The following is a 20,836-nucleotide window of genomic DNA, read 5'->3' as shown; positions in this document are numbered from 1 at the left end:
TTAAAAAGTCAATTATGATACTATTCACCCTACCTTTTATTTTGTACTTATCGTTAAAATTTAAAGTTTTCATACCATTTTCATTAATTTTCCTTTATTCAAAATGTTAAATTGTGACACACTTAGTTTTTGCCCTTTAACCAGCTCTAGTTCTCAATTATGTTGTGCATTGTCTTTATGGTTAATTTGTTAATTTCGTCAGCTTTTTCAACTTATATTATATATTGTCTTTATGATTAGTTTGGTTAATTTCGTCAACTTCTTAGTTATTTAAAGTAGAAATTTTTCCAAAAAATAAACAGAGGATAAAAATAAAACATTCACAATTGTTTTGGAGGCGCTGTTTTCTCGGGTGATGGCGCCTCGTTTTATTTTTTTGAAAATAACTTTCTTTCCTAATTTTCCGTGTTCTATGAATTTGAATGAATAAACGAATTTCGATTCTAAAATGTTTTTTCAAGGATGACATACCGTCTTTACGTTGTACTGAATCACTCGCGCATGTTCATCCTTTGTTCTTTATTCAGATATATACACGAGAAAGGAACGAACAGACAGATATTTTTTTATTAGCATTCAAACGAGTCGCATCCCATAACCGAGAGACAGCGATGCTTCCTCGGCTAAACTCAAACTTCAAAACTTCAAGTCCTTTTTTTCCTTCCCTTTCCTTTTCCGGTTTCCTATCAAGTCGATTGGTCAGGAGCCAGAGTTTTCTTCAACTCTTTCTTGTTCACCTGCGATCGGATATACAATGTAATTAGGCGTTACAAGTCTATGAGTAAATAAATACGAAAGTATAATGCTTTTATAGAAAATATGGAAATGAAAAAATAAATTACCTTTCCCATAGCATTCCGAGGTAGTGAATCCCACAGAATCAGTCGCGTTGGTATCTGGAAACAAGTAACGTAGTTATTTGTAGTGCGAATATGGTTTCATTACTTGCAATATATGTGTTTTTAAAGGATACGTTACATACTTTTTCATCAAGAATTTGACCACCTTCCATCCCCTCCCCCAATCACAAAAAGGAATATAGTAGGAGTATATATAGCTACAATGGCAAACACCGATACCAGCAAGCTATGGATGAACACGGGGAAACTTGACCTAGCAACTTCATAAGCTAAAAGGCATAGTAGAATTGCTGACTTTCCCTCATGCTGATAAAGAGTGTCGGAGACTTTGGATAGGGGCTTTGTGTTATGCAATGAGCATTCGGAAGTTAATCATGATTCAAGGTATCACCAGTCATGATTACTGAATGTTTATAACTAGATAACTGAAGCGAAGGCTTCTATCGACAAAACTAGAGTGGTCTTACAGCTCTAATTGGACGAAGAAAAACAAAAAGTGAATGATGATGAATAATACCTTGTATGGTGCAAGTTTGTCTTTGGCCCAAAAAGATAGTTCCTCCAAGCTTATAGCAGGTTTCAGTTCTTCCTTTTGCTTCTTTTTTGTTTCCGCCTCTGGCACAATTATTGCACAAACAACTTCTCCATAGTCTCTGTCTGGTAAACCCAACACACAACACTCCTCCACGACCGGGTGCTACACAAAAACGGGTGGTTTTAGTTAGAAAGATTCAATACTTCATTCAGCACTTTAATTGCTGTTTTTTGTTTCTATAGATTGACTCGCAAAGAGAGAAATTGTTGCACATCTATAAAAAAACAGGAATGGAGGTAAAAAAAACCCACCTGTAAAAGAACTGATTCAATTTCTAATGCAGATAACTTGTATCCACCAACCTTCATGATATCAGCACTGGTACCTCATCAATGTCATAAAAAAAGGAGAGAAGAAGAAAAATGAATTCATAAGCGAGAAGTCCTTTAAGTATCTGCGTTGTTTCAAAGATGACTAATGAGTCTTTGTGAATAAGCAACAAAAAGTCCACCAATTAAATGCTAATGATTTTGCTATTATTAGTGGCTCCCTTCAGTTCGAGGGCAAACAACTAAAAATTCTGCATAAGCAAAAGCTTCCTTCACAAGGCTTTTAAAAGTTAAACTGCTACCAGAAGTATATTTTGCAACATGTAGCTCACTCACCTCCACACCCGGAAATGGTTTTCCAACCGTGCCTGCTTTCCGCTCACCTCTTAAGGGGTTTGATATTGCCATGACAAACTAAAAACATTGGAAACCATATATGTATAAGCTTAACTCATCTTTTCAGTTTTGGAAAATATTAAACTGCATCGACCTCTTCAAAAAGTGATAATAGTAAATTGAAAGTAATGAAACTGGATATCACTTACCTCCGTCATGCCATATCGTTCCAAAAGACGATGTCCTGTGATTGGTTTCCCATTGTTGTATTACAGGAAGAGGGAGTGCAGAAGAACCACACATCTATGAGAAATAAATAAGGTTCTTAGTTAAGGGCATTCACCAAAGACTCGAATACAGAGGGACAACCAAATCTGAATTTAAAGAACATTTTGCACAACAATAGGGTAGTTCACTGCAGGGGCTATAGTTGATATATCTAAATTATAGACTGTCATACGCATTTCCGGTAAAGATCCAATAAAAAATATTATAAAAAAAATAAAAATAAAAATAAAAAGCACCTTACTTCATACTACAAATTAAAAACAAAAATGTTATTGGGTCAAGAAACAGCTTTCAGGCTACTTACCATTAGACGCAACTATTTTGCGGCATAGGCAGAGGCGGCTTTTAGCTCTGGATCCATTGCTTCATGAGCTTGTATCAATCGAGCATACATGGTTGGAACCTACACAAAAATAGCTATAACTTGCTGTCCAACTAAATAAAGATAATTGTAAACACGAAAAATTCCTGAAACAAGAAACAAGAATACGTGTACAAAATAATATTTTTTGTGTTTAATGATTTTGGGGTTACGATCTCTCTCAAATTTGGTCCTCTGATTCTATCTTCGTAGGGTGTAGGTTTGTGGATGAGTTGTTGATCCAAAGGGCCGTCGGGGCTTGATCTAAGGATGAACAGTTGATGAACGGATCTTCAAGGGGCGTTGGGCTTAATCTTGAAGAATGGGTGTATGGGTTTGTTGAGGTTGTTGATCCAAAGGGCCGTTGGGGCTTGATCTTAGGATGAACGGTTGATGAACGTATCTTCAAGGGGTGTTGGGCTTGATCTTGAAGAATGGGTGTATGGGTTTGTTAAGGTTGTTGATCCAAAGGGCCGTTGGGGCTTGATCTTAGGATGAACAGTTGATGAATGATGAACATTTTCTTCAAGGGGCCGTCGGGGCTTGATCTTGAGTCGGTGGAAGTTCTTCAAGGGCCGTTGGGGCTTGACCTTGAAGGAGGATTTGACGAAGAACGAAGAGTGTTTTCTTGATCCTTCGGGATTTGCTTGAGAGCTTTAGAGTTTCAATGCTTCAAGGTTTTGGTGTGATGTAAATTCCCTCTTTTCTTTCTTCCCCAAAATGAATGCATTGGCTTCCTATTTATAGAATTCCAAAACTTGATTTTTGGATTTAAATAATCAGATGAAATAAATCATTTCTGCCAGGTATTGACACGTGTCCTATTTGATGACTTTTCCAATTTATTTCGATTTTTCGTTGAGTCACACGCTACATGTAAAATTTATGTGACACGTGAGTGTTGAAATTTTAATTATTGGTCAACATTCATTTCACAGAAATTTTGATGTCTACAAATGCCCCCACTTCAAGGCGCGTCGTAGACATGTGTTTGTCACGTGTAGAAGATGCGTTTTGAAGTCCCTTAATGTAGATGTCAACCCAAGGGCCGTCGAGGCTTGATCTTGAATTGGGCTGGAAATTTCTTCAAGGGCCATCGATGCTTGATCTTGAGTTCGACTGTGGAAGATTTTCTGGTTTTCTCCAATCGTTGATTTTCCACAGGCTTAATCTTGAACTGGGCTGGAGGATTCTTTTGGTCTCCTCCGAAGGTCTGAACTTACTCCTTTTATCTGGAGTTGAATTTGATTCAAGGGTGGTGAACACTTGATTTTGAATCGGACTTGTGATTTCTTCAAGGGCCATCGAGGCTTAATCTTGAGTGAAAATAAGACCATGAGCGGTTTCAGGATTCAGACACATGGCAGGCAAGCACGAGGTGGAGGTGATGACCTGTTTATTTGTTCAATCTTTCCAATTCATATTTGAAGAGAGTTAGAGGATGACTCAGCATATGCAGTTGTTGCGTTTGCTGACAATCCACAAGATTGATGTTTCATTGTCACTCGTCTTAGCTGTTCTCCAAGCAGATGTGGTCCCTTCTCTGGAAGTGTATCAACCGTTGAAGATGACTACTCGAGAGCAACGCTAGGTAAGCAACCAGGGAATAGATTCCAGGCAGTCGGTTCCAGATCGGAAGACTGATTCAAAGTGTCGGCTGATTGCTCTCCTTCTCTTTGCCCTGCGAGTAAGAACAAGGACAAATGAAAGGACATGGAGAAAGCATGATATGAGATACTTTTGCTTTTTGAAGAAGTGTTGACGATTTAACAGCGTCGCGCAGGCGAGGCTTTGCTCTTTGGCGACGGCGCCAGCGGAGGGTTGTTGAGGCTTCTCGAGCTCTTTGATTAGAACAATGATGTCGAGCTTGGATTTGACTTAAACTCCTCTGTCTGGATGGTTCTGCAGGGGAAGGTGTTGCGCTCCAACAATTTGTTCCAGCTCCTTGTACCGCATTCTTTTCTGCTTGTTTCTTTTACATAGCCCGAGGTGGTGCGCAACCCTTTGCCTTTAAATGGTCTTTCAGGGCATCATTTCTTAGTAATTCATCCATGCTTGGCAGCTTCAGTGTAAAGAGCCGACACTCCGTCACCTGTCCTGGAGTATGCGCTGAGGGAATTCAAGACTCACCAACAGTTGAAGACGAGCACTCGAGAGCAACGCTAGGTAAGCAACCAGGCAAAGGTTCTTTGCTTTCGAAGAAGCAGTGAATGAATCAGCACATATATTTGTTGTGCTTGTCTCCACATGCTTCGATGTATCATTTTCACTTGCCTTACTTGCTCCCTTTGTAGAAGTGGTATTTCCTTATGCAGGTTTGGCATCTTCTCTCGTAGTATTTGTCCTCTGATACAGGAGTGGAATGCAAACCTTGCATTTGAATGGACCCTCACTTCTTGGTGGCAGCGCAAGTTTGAGTGGAGGTTCCGACATATTGCTTTCTCTGTCCTTGTCTTGGCAGGTGAGAACAAGGGCAAAGGAAAAGATAGGGAAAAAGCATGATATGAGATACATTTGCTTTCGCCCTTGATGATATGAGATACTTTTGCTTTTGAAGAAGCAGCGAATGAATCAGCACATATATTTGTTGTGTTTGTCTCCACATGCTTCGATCTACCGTTTCCTCCTGCATCATCTGTACTCCAGGCATCTGGTATCTTCTTTGGGGAAGAAGAAAATTGAGTATTTCGAGAGGCTTTGCTGGGAGTGCGCCTTCAGAGGTGAGGAAGAGTTGGGCATTTTTTTTTTTTTTTTGCAGGTCTGCCTTGCCATAAAAGATGAAGGTCGACATATATAGGGATTTCCCAATAACAAGTGGTGGTACTGTTCCTTTACCATTGTCGACAACTGTTGGGTAATTGAAACAGTAAAATTCATGCGTTCTCAACTTTGTCAGAAATCTTTGACAAAGTTGCTTGTAATGTCTGCAGAGTTGAGGTTACATGTGAAAGGTACTGACAAGTTTTGATCCAGCAAATCCGGTTTTTTTGAAATTCAAAGAGTGATGACTCTTCGATCCTTGAATAAGCGGCCCAGCTTTTGAGGTTGACGAAAGTGTGGTAGTTGGGATAATGACCTCCACGCGTTTTCAACTTTGTCAGAGATCTTTGACAAAGTTGCACGTGTTATTTGAAAAGCCGAGATTGTGTTTGAAGAGCGTTGCCGAACTTTATGCAGGAAAATCCGGCTTTTAAGATTTGAAGAGTGGTGTCTCTTCAATTTTTTTTTAATCGGTGGTTGTGTCACCTCTCCTTTTATAGAGGTATCGATCACCTCCAACATGCACACTTTGAGGATTGCCCATTCGTGAAAATCGTCTCCGGTGTATTTTGTTTTAACGGTCCTTTGAGATTTTACTCCATCCAACCCTTCTCTTTTAACACCTTTGAAAATGGCTAACCCATCTAACATTTGCTTAGATTTGAGTCTCAGCAGTGATACGGGTGCGCCGCGTCAAGGTAATGTATGGCGCCCGTCTTTCTTATCTTCTAGTGGCCCTCTTACAGGTGAAGACTCCGTGATGAAGGATGCAACAACAGCTACAATAGTAGCTAGGAACGTCCTCACTCCTAGAGATAGTAGGCTGCTTTCAGGACGGTCCGATGAGTTGGCCGTTCAAGAGTCCCTAGCTCTCAGTGTTCAGTGTGCGGGCTCCGTGTCCAACATGGGCCAACGCCTACTTGCTCGATCCCGTCAAGTTGAATCATTGATGGCGGAGGTGGAAAATCTTAAACAAGAGATCCAACAGCTTAAGCGCGATAATAGAGGTTTGCACGTGCTTGCAAATAATTATTCGACGAGCATGAAGAGGAAGCTTGATGAGCTGCAAGAATCTGAAGGTCGAATTCAAAGTGACCGTCACAGGCTTGCGGCTTTCTTCCAGAGGCACCTTTTTCCTGCGTCATCTAGCGTTCTACCAAGTATTGAGGCCTCGAATGATCTATCTTCGATGCCTTCCGCTCATGGAGTTTTGCCAAGTAGTGGGGCTTCACGTGAACAACCTTTGTGAAAGCTCCATCTTTTTTTCTTTTTTTTTTTTTTTTTTTTTTTTTTTTTGTACGCACTTGTAATTTGTCGGAGATCAATGGACATGCTTTATTTTATTCAGTGTATTGTGCTAAATACAGATAAAACATATATATCACCAAGATGTGTTATTTCCCTTTTTTTCTTTTTTTTTTCAATCAGACTTTTGCAAGTGGTGCCATGCACCACCCTCTTCTTATTTTCTTCTTTGCAATAATTATGTCGCCCTCCCTTTTTTTTTTTTTTTAATCAAACTTTTGCAAGTGGTGCCGTGCACCACTTTCTCCTTATTTTCTTCTTTTCAATAATTCTGTCGCCACTACCCTTTTTTTCTTTTTCTTTTGACTTGCTAATAGTAGCATGCATCATCTTTTTTTTTTTTTTTTTTTCTTCTTCTTCTTTCTGTATAATTGCTCTCGGTGCGCCTGACACCATCAATACTTTTCTTCTTTATTATCATTTTGTTTATTTATTTATTTTATTTTATTTATATATATATATATGGTGCTCTGCAAGGCTAGGTTTGTGGGTGAAAACCCAGGCCGAGTCCGAGAAAAGACGAAGGAGCAAAGGGTGTACGTGCTGCTGAAGCTGATCGGTAGAAGGAGATGGCTCGCAGAGGAGGACGAAGACGGACAGAGAGCTGGAGTCGAGCTTGGAGGTAGTGCAAAGCGTCGAGCTTCACGATCGGCTAGTCGTTTGACAGCGGTCACTGAAGTTCTTCGCCGATTTTGACCACGGTGGCCGGAGTGAGGAGCTTGAGGTAGTTAGTGGATGCTGTTGTTGCGGCTATGGAGTTTGGAGAGCTGAAGCAGTGGAGTTCGGAGAGCTTGAAGATGGAGCACAGCCGTGAGGAGGTCAATGATCGAAGGGAGAAGGCCGCGCTGCTCAACCTTAGAGAGAGACAAACTGCCCATACAGCAGCATGAAGATCTTACTGGGGTAGATGGGCAGAATGGAGAGCATGGACGAAGAGCTCAACGAAGACGCTGCAGACGACGTCGCTGGAGAGCTATTGAACTGCTGTTGCTGTTTGCTACAAGGGACACCGCTCGCTGCGGAGGGAGTGCGCTGGAGCTTGTACCTGTGCAGCTTCCATGGCGTACATAATCTGAAGCAAGTTGCTGTCTTGTTGGTCAGAGACGAAGATTTTGACAGAGAAGTGAAGAGGCCGCCTGTGAAGTTGTTCGAAAACAGCATCGGCTTAAAAAGCCAGCCAAAACTCTCGAAGTCAACTTCAACTTGCATTTGATGATGATTGTGGACTTCCATGCAACTGTTGCCGCTGTGCTGGTGGGCAGAAGGGGATGAGCAGCTTGGAGTCGCAGGGAGACAGCTACAGTGCCGCTTCGTTGAAAGGAGTCCTTGGAGGCGAAAGCAACTCGAAGGTGAACCCGTCAGACTTCTTCACCGTCGTGTCCGTGCACGACAAGTAAACGTTGTTGTTGTTGCAACTGTTGATTAAACGTACCGCCGTCGTTACCGTCATGATTGTGATCATCAAGGTCGTCGTCCATGGGGAAACACCGCCATGTTTGATTCGGCGATTGAGAACCGACATGCTGGAGCCGGAGCTGCAGAGTGAGGTGTTAAGTGACGTGAAGTTTGGTGGCTGGCCGAGTTGGCGGGCGACGAGGAAGCTGGCCTGGTGGGCGCGGGCGTTTTAGCGAATTTGATGATGGATTTGGCGATGGAGGTGCGACACATCCAGGAATCTCGCCGGTCCTTTCAGTTGGCTAAAACGAAAGTGGTGAGACGGCGACTTAGGATGAGATCGAGGAGAACTTCTCAAGACACCCAACTCCCCCTGCACAGGAAAACCATGGCGAACAGAGACGGCGGTCAGAATATGCGGAAGTAAGCTTGACGAGGAGAACATGAAGAAGGCGGGGCGAATCAACAGGAGGAGGTACGGGTCTCGCAAGTGATGATGATGATGAATCGAACGGCGCGGCAACAGCAGAGGCAGCGGAGGTGAAGAGAAAGATGGGTAGAGGGACGGCAGCTTTTGGGACCTTGACGCGTCGACTCCGAGGACCCTTGACGGACTTGTCGGATCTTCACCGAGTGTTGGTCAAACTTGCCAGGAGCTTCAAGGCCGAGGCTTTGATGTCTTTCTTTGTTGGTCTGAGGCAATCCAAGCAGAAAGCTCGGCGCGCCGCTTCTCTTCCAGCCACCGCTCCCCGCTCTTCACATTGATGTCGATGGAATCAGGCTCTCTGCCATTAGAAGAGAAGCATGTAATCGTAGACAACCCAAACCTTCCTCTCTGTTTGGTGGGTCGGAGCTTGTTGGAGTGGAGCTTGGCCTAGAAGGTTTTGGCGGAAGATCGGTCTTGGTTGAGCTGCAGTTGCGTCTTGAGTGACACCATCTGGGTATTTCCAGTGACTAATTTCCGAGCTCGAAATTGAATCGGGAAGATTCAAGAGAGACAGACGGAGACAAAGGCTTGGAGCCGAGTAACGATGGGCTTTGAGAGCTGGGCCCGGATTTGTAGCTGGGCTCGCTGGCTTTGGAAAGAGGAATAAAAAGTTTTGGAGCCGGCCCTCTCTCTTTTTTTTTGCTCTGTTTTTTTTTGTAATCAGACTTTTTCCTTTAAAGAAATAAAATGTTTGCATTCTTGAATTTGCTCTTTATTCTTCAAAGTGTTTTTTTTTTTTTTTTTTGATGTGACTGTACTTGAAGTTTTGAAGTTTCAAGTTGCCTACGTACCCTTGGTTGAGGAGGGATCAAGTCATGACGTAGTTCAAATGAGTGATGGTTTTGATGATGATTTTGCCGTACACAGTTTATGCTCTTGCGGGCCAGGAGCGTGGTGCGTTTGCTTTAGGAGTAGTAGCGCTTCAAAAATCTGCCGTTGATGGGGCCGATCTTCAACCCGTCTTCTGCCATGATTAAGTAGGCGCCATTGGTGTAGATCTCTTGTATTACGTAGGGTCCATCCTACTTTGATGTGAACTTGCTTTTTGTCTTATGAGTTGTAATGATAGGCCTACGCAATGCCAGCACGAGATCTCTGGCTTGGAAAGACCTTGGGCGGACTTTCTTGTTGAATGCCTTGGATAACCGTGCTTGGTAGCATTCCAAGTGTTGTTGAGCTTCGAGCCTTCTCTCATCCAGCGCTTCCAACTCCTGAAGGCGCAACTTTGCATTTTCTTCATTAGTCAAGCCTTCTTGTATAGCCATCCTTAGTGAGGGAATTTGACTTTCGAGCGGTAGAACAGCTTCTACGCCATATACGAGAGAATAAGGTGTAGTTTGGGTAGGAGTCCTATGTGTAGTCCTATATGCCCAAAGTGCTTCACTTATTCTTTCATGCCAGTCTCTCTTTGTTCGGCCGATTACCTTTTTCAGGAGGTTGCACAGCGTCTTGTTGAATGCTTCCGCGAGGCCGTTGGCCGGAGCATGATACATGGAAGACTTGTGCTGCTTGAACTTGTATTTGTCGCAAAGCTCGTCCACGAGTCGGTTGGAGAACTGCTTTCCGTTGTCAGTGATAATGTAGCGAGACACCTCATATCGGTGGATGATATGCTCCTTGATGAAACGAACAACAGTTTCCTTTTTTACTTCCCTTAAAGGTATGGCTTCAGCCCACTTGGAGAAGTAATCTGTTGCAGCTAGGATGTAAGCTTCCCCTGCAGATAACTTTGGCGTAATTGGTCCTACAACGTCCAATCCCCATGTGTCGAACGGCCATGAAGCAACTGTATGGTGTAATGGTTCAGGCGGTTGATGTATGAAGTTGGCATAGAATTGGCAGGCTTGGCACCTTTTGGCGTGTTCCAGGCAGTCCTTCACCATGCTCGGCCAGTAGTAACCCATTCTTTTAAGCTGGAAATGTAGCTTTGGTCCAGATTGATGTGCCCCACACACACCTGAATGTGCTTCTTCCATGGCTTGATTAACTTCTTCCTCACCTAGGCATCTCAGAAGCACTCCTTCAAAAGAGCGTCGGTAGAGTGTTCCTTTGTAGTAAAGGAAGTGAGGTGCTCGTCGACGTATTTCGGAACGGTGTCTAAGATCATCTGGAAGCTTTCCGTGCTCTAAGTAGTCGATCAGCGGCTGTCTCCACTCTTCAGCATCGACTGGAAGTACTGAGATGACATTTATATCATCTAGTGACATTTCATTAACAAGCGGAATCACCCATCTTTGGCAAACTGGCATGTCTGCAACTTCATCTTTTCCTAGTGTCCTACTCGAGGCTAGATTGGCGAGAGCGTCTGCCATTTGATTTTCCTTTCTTGGCACATGTTCTAGTGTCACAGCTTCGAACTTTTGTAGTAGTTGGGTCGCTAGCCGGAAGTATGGGACGAGATCATCTTTCCTCACCTCATATTCAGTTAAGAGTTGATTGATTATGAGCTTGGAATCGCCATATACCTCAAGAGCTGTGATTTCCATGTTGATCGCCATTTGGAGCCCGATGATCAATGCTTGGTACTCAGCAACATTGTTGGAGCATAGCTCATTCAGTTGGAAGGAGTAAGGTAGTATTTGCTTTTGTGGCGACATGAATACTACTCCTGCCCCCGCTCCGTCTGCTCGTGCGGATCCGTCGAAGAACATCGTCCATGTCGGGAAGATGTCGATGTAGAACACCTCCTCGTCAGGCAAGTCGTCTAAGATTTTCCAATCAGCCGGGATTGGATGATCGGCAAGGAAGTCTGCTAACGCTTGTCCCTTGACGGCTTTAGCTGGGACGTAGATGATCTCATATTGATTAAGAAGCAAAGCCCATTTAGCGAGTCGCCCTGTCAAGACTGGCTTAGTCATAACGTATTTAAGAGGGTCGGCTTTAGCAACCAAGTGGATGGTGTAAGCATGCATGTAATGTCTGAGTTTCTGAATGGCAAACACCAAAGCGAGGCACATCTTTTCTATTGGGGAATAGTTCAACTCAGCGCCGGTGAGAGTTCGACTGAGGTAGTAAAGTGCTCCTTCTTTTTGGGATTCATTCTCTTACGCCAAGAGTGCTCCGATTGAACTTTCCTAAGCAGCAATATACAATATGAGTGGTTTCCCGGGCACAAGTGCCCCCAGGACAGGTGGACTTGACAAATATTTCTTTATGCTTTCAAAAGCATTATGGCATGCTTTGTCCCATACGAATGGAACATCTTTCTTCATAAGGCGACTAAACGGTTGACAACGCCCTGCGAGGTTGGAGATGAAGCGTCTGATGAAGGCTAACCGTCCTTATAGACTTTTCAGCTCGTGCAGGTTTCTTGGCTCGGGCATGTTTTGAATGGCCTTGATCTTTGATTGGTCTACTTCAATACCACGGTGCTTGAGGATGAAGCCGAGGAATTTTCCAGAGGTGACGCCAAACACACACTTTAACGGGTTCATCTTGAGGTTGTATTTTCGCAGCCTCTCGAACACTATTCGCAGATCCTTCAAGTGGTCTGATCTTTTCTTCGTCTTAACCACCACATCATCTACGTAACATTCTACGTTTTTGTGTAGCATGTCATTGAAGATTTTCTGCATTGCGCGTTGATACGTAACTCCAGCGTTCTTTAGACCAAAGGGCATCACCTTGTAGCAGTAGATACCTTTTGGAGTACGAAAGGCTGTTAGTTCCTCGTCTTCGAGGGCCATGTGAATTTGATTGTACCCAGAAGAGCCATCCATGAATGATAATGCCTCATGGCCAGTGGTTGCATCCACCATGATTTCAATGATTGGCAAGGGGAAGTCATCCTTTGGGCAAGCATCGTTGAGGTCTCGAAAGTCTACGCAAACACGTATTTGTCCTGATTTCTTAAGGAAAATGACGATGTTGGAGATCCACTTAGGGTATTGCACTTCTCGAATAAAGCCTGCTTCGATTAGCTTGTCGATATCGACCTCGATTTGTGGGATAAGCTCAGATCGATAGCGTCTTTGAGTTTGCTTTATCGGTCGTGTTTCAGGCTTGACCGCAAGATGATGAACAGCGATGATAGGGTCCAGGCCGGGCATTTCTTTGTAGGTCCAGGCAAAGACGTCTTTGTACTCTAACAACAGCTGATAATACTCCTCTATCTCATCTGTACTTAATAATGCACTTACGAAGATAAGCTTTGGTTCCTTGCTTGTACCTAAGTTGAGTTCCTTGAGATCATCGATCGTGGCTTGCCCCCCATCTTCGAGCTGTGGTGGTGCAGCAGTGACATCTTCCTCGGGGATTTCGTCTTCTTTACCTTCTTGAACCGTGATGTGGAAAACATCTTGGATCTCCTCTTTAGCGCTGTCTTCTCGAGCTTGTTGGCATAAGGATTGTCTGGTGTTCTGGGAGAGGCGTTCATCGCAATCTTCATAGGAAGGAGCCTTGACCGAGTAATTAAAGAAGTCTTCTGGGAAGAGGTCGCACATTGTGATGGGGATGGACGATCTTTGTGTCGAAATTTCATTATCTCCAACACTTTCACATTGTTCTGGAGGTTGGCGAAAGCTGTTTTCCCTCCTTTCTGATTGGTGCACTTGTGGAGAAGACATATGTTTCTCGTGCAGTTTCTTCGGAGTGACATGAGTCCATCCTTCAATTTCTCTTGACTTGGAGCATGCCCCCAACAGTCGAGGTGAAGACTTTGAGTCGAAAGAGCCAGAAGTAACATCTTTCTTAGGGATTTCATCTTCAGTGCCGTTCTCTTGGGTTTGTTGGCATGAAGATTTGCCAGTGTGGACGATGATGCGCCTCCTTACCTTCAGTGGTCCTTTTGTGTCGACCTCTAGGATTGCTTGGCGCTTCATCCTTGAAGGAATCAAGCTTCGAACATCGTCTTTTTCTCCTAACCCATCGAGCTTTTCTTCCTTTGGTGTTGTCTTCCTCTTTCCAAAAGGCTTCTCATTATCTTCAAATCTTTCTGAAGCTGATCGTCGCAGAGGAGAGATAACTGTGTTGCTTTGTTTCTTAAGCTTTAACAACCTTTCAAAAACAGAGCTTTGGGATGTCGGCGCGTTAAGCCTCTTGAAGACAGAGGTTCGGTCTTGACCACCAATGCGATTAAGCACTGAAGTTCTGGAGCTTGAATGGCTCATCCTATCGAAGACCGACGTCCGAGGGGAGGGTTTAGGCTCTTCTTGGTCTTGTTCAATGCTCACGCTGACGTATTGAGTGCTAGTGTTTTTCGCTTTGTTTGAAATCAACACAGGTGCATTTGGTGTGAAACCAAGTCCGGCTTTGTTGTTGTCAACTCCGTAACCATGCTTCTTCAACTTCTTTTGAGTTTTGGTGAGGTAACGTTCTTCGTCATTGACAGTGTTTGAAACCTTCTTTCCAGCCACCGCAGAAGAAGCGAAGTCGTACCCGGCCTTTGACATGAGTTTGTAGGCGTTAGGGTCGAAACCTTCCTCGGTCCTCTTGGTTGGAAGAAAGCTTGATTCCACCTTCTTTGGTAGAGCTTTTATGAAGCCTTGTGGTAGTCTTGCGACCTTAGCACCCCCTAGCTGTGTCAAAGGCAAAACTGCATTTGTCTTGAGCAACTTCACATTATCCGTGTGCCACTGTGTGTCGGCTTTTCTTGTTCCAGTTTCGAATGGAGATTGACCATTCTTTCTTCTTGACATCGGGATATACCGAAATATGGGTGCGTTCGGTTCTTCTGACGGCATCCTACTCCCTTTGGTTGTTGCAGGTTTAGCAAACTTGTCATCGTCTTTGCTTGAAGATGGCATAGTCTGCTCTTTTTGCTTTTTAGGCATGACTTGCCACTCCTGTTTTTTAGGTGCTGCTTTGCCCGTGGATCTGATATCTTCCGGAAGGGCTTCAGGTACCATGTCTTCATCCATGTAGAACTTGGCGTCTGCAAAGTGTGATCCGGCTTTGGTGAATGGCTTGGTATCACCTTGGATCACCTTCACTCATTCTCGGTAAAATTTTAGGCATTGGTGAAGGGTGGACGGCACTACCCCATTTGTGTGGATCCAAGGTCTTCCTAAGAGCAAGCTGTAGGAAGTTCTTGCATCAATCACGTGGAATATCGTGCTTGATTTGAGCTCTCCCATGGTCATCTCTACTCGGATCATGCCCATCGCCCTTTGTCCTCCTTGGTTAAAACCCTGGATCAGCAGACGGCTCAAGGATAGTTCATTCACCTTGATGCCGATTATGGTCATTGTTGATTTTGGCATGATGTTTATGGCCGACCCACCATCCACAAGCATGCGGTTGACTTTGTATTCCCTTATGTACCCGGAGACGAAGAGAGGACGGTTGTGAGGCTTTGATCCCAACAGTAGGTCTTCGTCAGTGAAGTTAATTACGTCATGGGTGGCACAACATGTGGCACATTCATGTGGCTGAAGCTTCGAGCCTTCGTCGTTACTTTCTTGCACTTCGTGGTCGCCGGGACCTGCCAAGACTGCTGCTAGTGCTCTTCGCATTTTTTTTGGCAATGGTAGCGCTTCCTCGATGCTAAAGTGTGTTGGCAGACCTTCCTCAGGTGTGAGGGTCTTTTCTACCTCAGTGGCGATAGCTTTGCCTTTTGAGGGCTCTTCTATTTCTACTTCAACCATGTGACAGGCCACGGTAGTGCACTGTTGGAAAAAGTCATTCGGGAAGTACTCACGCAAGGAAACGGGAATGCGTGGCTCCTGCTCCATAGGTTCCCTAGCATATGTTGTTTTATTATGCTTTATGTTTCTTTTAGGCTTCGCATTGTTGCGGCCGTGGTGATTTCTTCTTTGTTCCACATTTGGCTGTATGACTCGTGGTCTTGGTTTCCTTGTCTTTTTGTAGGCTACCAATATCCATCCTTCTTCATTATCAGCATGTGCATCTTGGTCACTTCCCTCTAGTGATGGTTGTGTAGGAGGTGCCGTGCAGCTTGAGCATTCACAGGAATGGTCAGGTGTCGCTTGGAGAAGCACAGGATTAAACGATCCAAACGCAATTGTAGTGGTATGCGTTGCGGCCGTGTCCTCAAGGTCGAGCTCGATTTGCCCTTGTTGTGCTAGCTTCATGATGAGTTCTTTAAGGACGAAGCACTTGCCAACAGGATGGCTCACAATACGATGGTACTTGCAGTACCTAGGATCGTTTGTGCGATTCATTTCTTCAGGACGCTTGCATTCGGGTAGCTCAATCACCTTTTTTTCCAGCAAGTCATCTAACATGGCAGCCATGTCAGAGTCAGGAAAAGGGTACGTTTTCTGTTCCAACTCTCTCAAGGTGCTCTTGTATCTGTCTTGGGTGCGAGAAGGCTCACTTGTCTTTATCTCCTTCGCTTTCTTCTTGGAGGAGATCTTGATGGGCGCTGAGGAGGTCTTGATGGGGGTAGTGTTGACGGTGAAAGCTTCCTTAGCGGGCTTCTTCCCGGTCTTGTCTACATTTGGGGCGAATACTTTATCCTTATTGAAGTTAGTAATCGGCTCCTTTTTCCCGTGATTAGCGATACTCAGCTCCATGTTGTGGGAACGAGTTGCTAGCTCTTCGAATGTTCTTAGTTTTATGCCTTGGAGGATGTAATGTAACCCCCAGTGCATGCCTTGAACACACATCTCAATGGCAGAGGTTTCAGAAAGCCGATCTTTGCAATCCAGACTTAAGGAGCGCCATCTATTTATGTAGTCGACGACAGGTTCATCTCTCCACTGTTTCGTACTGGTCAGCTCTAGCATGCTTACAGTACGACGAGTGATGTAGAAACGGTTGAGGAATTCCCTTTCTAGCTGGTCCCAACTGTTGATAGACTCAGGTTCGAGGTCAGTGTACCAGTCAAAAACATTACTTTTCAGCGAACGCACGAACTGTTTGACGAGGTAGTCTCTCTCTGTCCCAGCATTGTTGCAAGTTTCAATGAAATGGGCGACATGTTGCTTCGGGTTGCCTTTTCCATCGAACTGCATGAATTTTGGGGGCTGATAACCCCTTGGCATCTTCAAAGCATCAATCTTCTTGGAGTAAGGCTTTGAGTACAGTACGGAGTCATGCGAGCTTCCTTCGTACTGTGTCTTGATAGTGCTTGCGATCATCTCCTGTAGCTGCTGGATAGAGAGAGATCCCATGAATGCCGTTGCTTGGTCTAGCTTCGGCTTCTCTTCAACTTTCTCCGCTGGTGGCTCCTCTTCTTCGTCGACTTCTTTCTTTAATAGGCCAACGTTTGGGTCGACCTTCACGTCGGGCAGCGCATCTAGTTGGTTGACAAGTGCGGCAATCTGCAAGTCCTTCTCTTCCACAGTCTGTGTGAGCTTTGCGATTGCTTCATTCATCTGAGCTAGCTGCTCCTCGATTGAAGTTGCTCCAGTGGTCATGACTTGCATGGTTGTACTGCCGCTCGAATCAGCGTTGGAGAGTAGGGACTCTGAGTATTTCCTCGAGCTTTCCCCCCTTGATGCCCTTAGCGAGGCTAGGGTGATCACAGGCTCGTACCTCAGGTGCTCTTGTTCCTTTGACAGAGTTAATGCAGGGGTGGAAGCTGCGGCAAAAAGATCTCTTGCCTTACTTCGGGTTATGATGCCCGAAATATCACCACTTGCGGCGATGATGTTCTTGTTTTTTGCTTTGATTGCAGGAACAGCTTGATCCTTTCTTGATGCCATTTGCGTTTTTCGATGATTTGAGGATAAAGATGAGAGGTAGAGAGTATCCCACCGGGCGTGCCAAGTTTGTAAACACGAAAAATTCCTGAAACAAGAAACAAGAATACGTGTACAAAATAATATTTTTTGTGTTCAATGATTTTGGGGTTACGATCTCTCTCAAATTTGGTCCTCTGATTCTATCTTCGTAGGGTGTAGGTTTGTGGATGAGTTGTTGATCCAAAGGGCCGTCGGGGCTTGATCTAAGGATGAACAGTTGATGAACGGATCTTCAAGGGGCGTTGGGCTTGATCTTGAAGAATGGGTGTATGGGTTTGTTGAGGTTGTTGATCCAAAGGGTCGTTGGGGCTTGATCTTAGGATGAACGGTTGATGAACGGATCTTCAAGGGGCGTTGGGCTTGATCTTGAAGAATGGGTGTATGGGTTTGTTGAGGTTGTTGATCCAAAGGGCCGTTGGGGCTTGATCTTAGGATGAACAGTTGATGAATGATGAACATTTTCTTCAAGGGGCCGTCGGGGCTTGATCTTGAGTCGGTGGAAGTTCTTCAAGGGTCGTTGGGGCTTGACCTTGAAGGAGGATTTGACGAAGAACGAAGAGTGTTTTCTTGATTCTTCGGGATTTGCTTGAGAGCTTTAGAGTTTCAAGGCTTCAAGGTTTTGGTGTGATGTAAATTCCCTCTTTTCTTTCTTCCCCAAAATGAATGTCTTGGCTTCCTATTTATAGAATTCCAAAAATTGATTTTTGGATTTAAATAATCAGATGAAATAAATCATTTCTGCCAGGTATTGACACGTGTCCTATTTGATGACTTTTCCAATTTATTTCGATTTTTCGTTGAGTCACACGCTACATGTAAAATTTATGTGACACGTGAGTGTTGAAATTTTAATTATTGGTCAACATTCATTTCACCGAAATTTTGATGTCTACAATAATTATTTTGCAACTAAATCAGTATGCTGAGACATGCAATGCAAGGATGCATACCAAGTTTACCACTAAAATGTATGCCTTGAAGATTATAAAACCAATAAAAAAATGAACAGCCAGCAGATAACTGATGTTTAAAATAAGATGACATTTCCCAAAGTTTTAAATTCCAGTGAAATTATAATATGTTACACCCTGCAATAGATCTTCTTTAGCATTAAAATCCTTGACATACAAAGTGCACTTACTCCAGTAAAGACCGTTATGCCATCTTCTGCTTTAGATCCATTAATTGGATATGCTTCTCGCCACGTCTGCCAAATACCCCTCACGCTAAATTTTGGCATAAACTCAACCTTCAACAGCACAAACAGATATTACAACCAGAACTGTCATGAATAGCTCAGCAAGACATGTGCACAAAAACATGCACGCTCCACAGAAGACAATGGCAAAAGCCTACAGTTCACAAAGCAACCAAAGAAAACAAAAAAGACTACCGTGGAACCTGCGTAGAGAGGGGCAAGTACAGCATTGAAAAGCCCATGAACATGTATTTTGTAGGTTAAGGATCCATTAAAGCATGTTTCAGACCACTTGTCCAAGCCACATACCAATTAGATGCACAACTAAAATTTCGAATCGAATTTCTAACAGAAATAGAAGACACTGAAGACATCAGCTAAAAGTAAGCTGAGACTGCATTTGAAAACTTTACAATTTTGCAAGCGAATACATAAAAATTGAAGGATATGATGTAGAGGTAGACAATTCAAAAATTGATCAGCAGATGTATACCCCCAAGCTTCTGCCAAGGTTTGGACCTGAAATTGAGTTATCAAGGAAAAATTTAGAACCATAAGTAACACCAATCGATGTCCTACACCTAACCAGACAACCATTCTATTGGTGAAACGAAATATAGCTAAATCTTTGCTTGCAAGGATAGATAAAGTGCATACTTGTACATTGATGCTTTTGTGTGTGTGAACAACTCCTTTCGGCTTTCCCGTTGTGCCACTAGTGTATATAACTAATGCAGGATCCTCACCTGCACAACAAAAAATGACAGCATCCCAATACAGAAGATAAATTTACGTATTCTTAAAGACAAAAGATCTCTCTTACTTGATTGTTTTATATTCCGGTGAAAAATTGCATCTGCATCTATTCCTCCTACTTGTAAACTACCAGCTCCACTTTCTGGTGAAGAACTACTGGGAACTGGTGGAATAAGAGAAGTTTGGGCAGCACATTTAGCAGCAACATTTTCCATCAGTTGCACATGCTCTTCAGTACTCAATATCATTGAGACGTCCTGTAAATGTAGATAATGATTAAAGGCCGATAGATTTATGCCAATAATAAAAGACAAAAAGACAGGATGAAGATAAGGTATGGCGGCATGGATTAAGACTAGTTAATGTATATATAGGCCTTCTCTATTTCCAACTTAGGACGTGTTTTTTCAGAGATTATACCAAGTTAATCTATACAGCAAGCTTTCTGAATCTACACTTTAATGAAAATTTAGAAACAAAACATAGTAGAAACCTATGAAAGCACTAGTATGGTATTGGGCTGACATAATTCTGTTTGAATATGAACAACAACATTATTGCTCATGATCCATGTCCACTTCAACAGGTTTAAATCGAAGATTTCTAATTTAGAGATTACGAAAAATATGTTACTTCAACAGGTCACCTGGTACTTACCTGAGCGTCCACAGCGTCAAATCACATTTATGCATACTATATTAATTCAATGATCTACTTGTAAATCAATATGCATGGCATTTCTAAACATAATTTCATTTAAATCGATTTTCTGGGAAAAATCTCAAGTATATAGGTATATACGGAAAACCAAAAGCCCACTCACTGGTATGTGGAAGGGTCGTAGCCTCCAAGCCTCGATTGACTGCGCTCGTCCTAAGGATAGGTCTCACCTATATGCGAAACAACTATATAAACGTTATTTTAAAGCACATAAAAGAAACTAGCTAATAACTTCTCATACAATGCTCAAATGGGGTGTTTGAATATACCACCATGATCTACACAACCTCAAGAACATCCCCATATTTTTAGAAAAATTTTCCGATCACCCACACACTGGCCAAGGCGCGGCCACGTGCCTAGCACGCCTAACGAAAAAGTTAACGCTGTAAGGAATATTCCGTTAAAACTAACCTGACGCCGTTAGATGTCGTTAGGAATATTCTGTCAAAGTTTTTTCTTCTCCGGTGAACCACCGCCCGCCGTCGCCGGAAACTGGAAAAATATTCAAAGCTTCATTTCTCACTCGATTTTCAACCAAAATTCATGAAATTTTCACCAAAATGAAGCTTAGGATGAGAAGAACACATTCTTACCAATTTCAAGCCCTAAAATCTCCGGAATCTCGCCGGAGAACCCTCGATAATCCGGCCACCTCGCCAACTCGACTTCCCGATGTCCAAAACACCTCGTTTTTCTTCTCCGAACTTTGTGAGAGTGTTCTAAAGCTTCTTATAAGCTTAGAATCTTCCAAAAATTTCACATTTACGTGTGCATGAACAGTACCTCAAGTCGGAGGTTATGGTTCTCGGGTTTTCCAACGGCTTTACGTCCTAAAAATGGTATAGATGAGCTCAT

The 20,836-nt window shown here is 43.4% G+C and overlaps 1 pseudogene; it reads right to left on the bottom strand.

The window, feature by feature from the left end:
* Window positions 1-422: 422 nt before the first annotated feature.
* LOC137708972 (probable CoA ligase CCL8) lies at window positions 423-20,836 on the bottom strand (annotated as a pseudogene).

Source organism: Pyrus communis, chromosome 11 (genome assembly GCF_963583255.1).
Source record: "Pyrus communis chromosome 11, drPyrComm1.1, whole genome shotgun sequence".
NCBI classification, from domain to species: domain Eukaryota; kingdom Viridiplantae; phylum Streptophyta; class Magnoliopsida; order Rosales; family Rosaceae; genus Pyrus; species Pyrus communis.
This window is presented reverse-complemented; position numbering and strand designations above follow the sequence as displayed.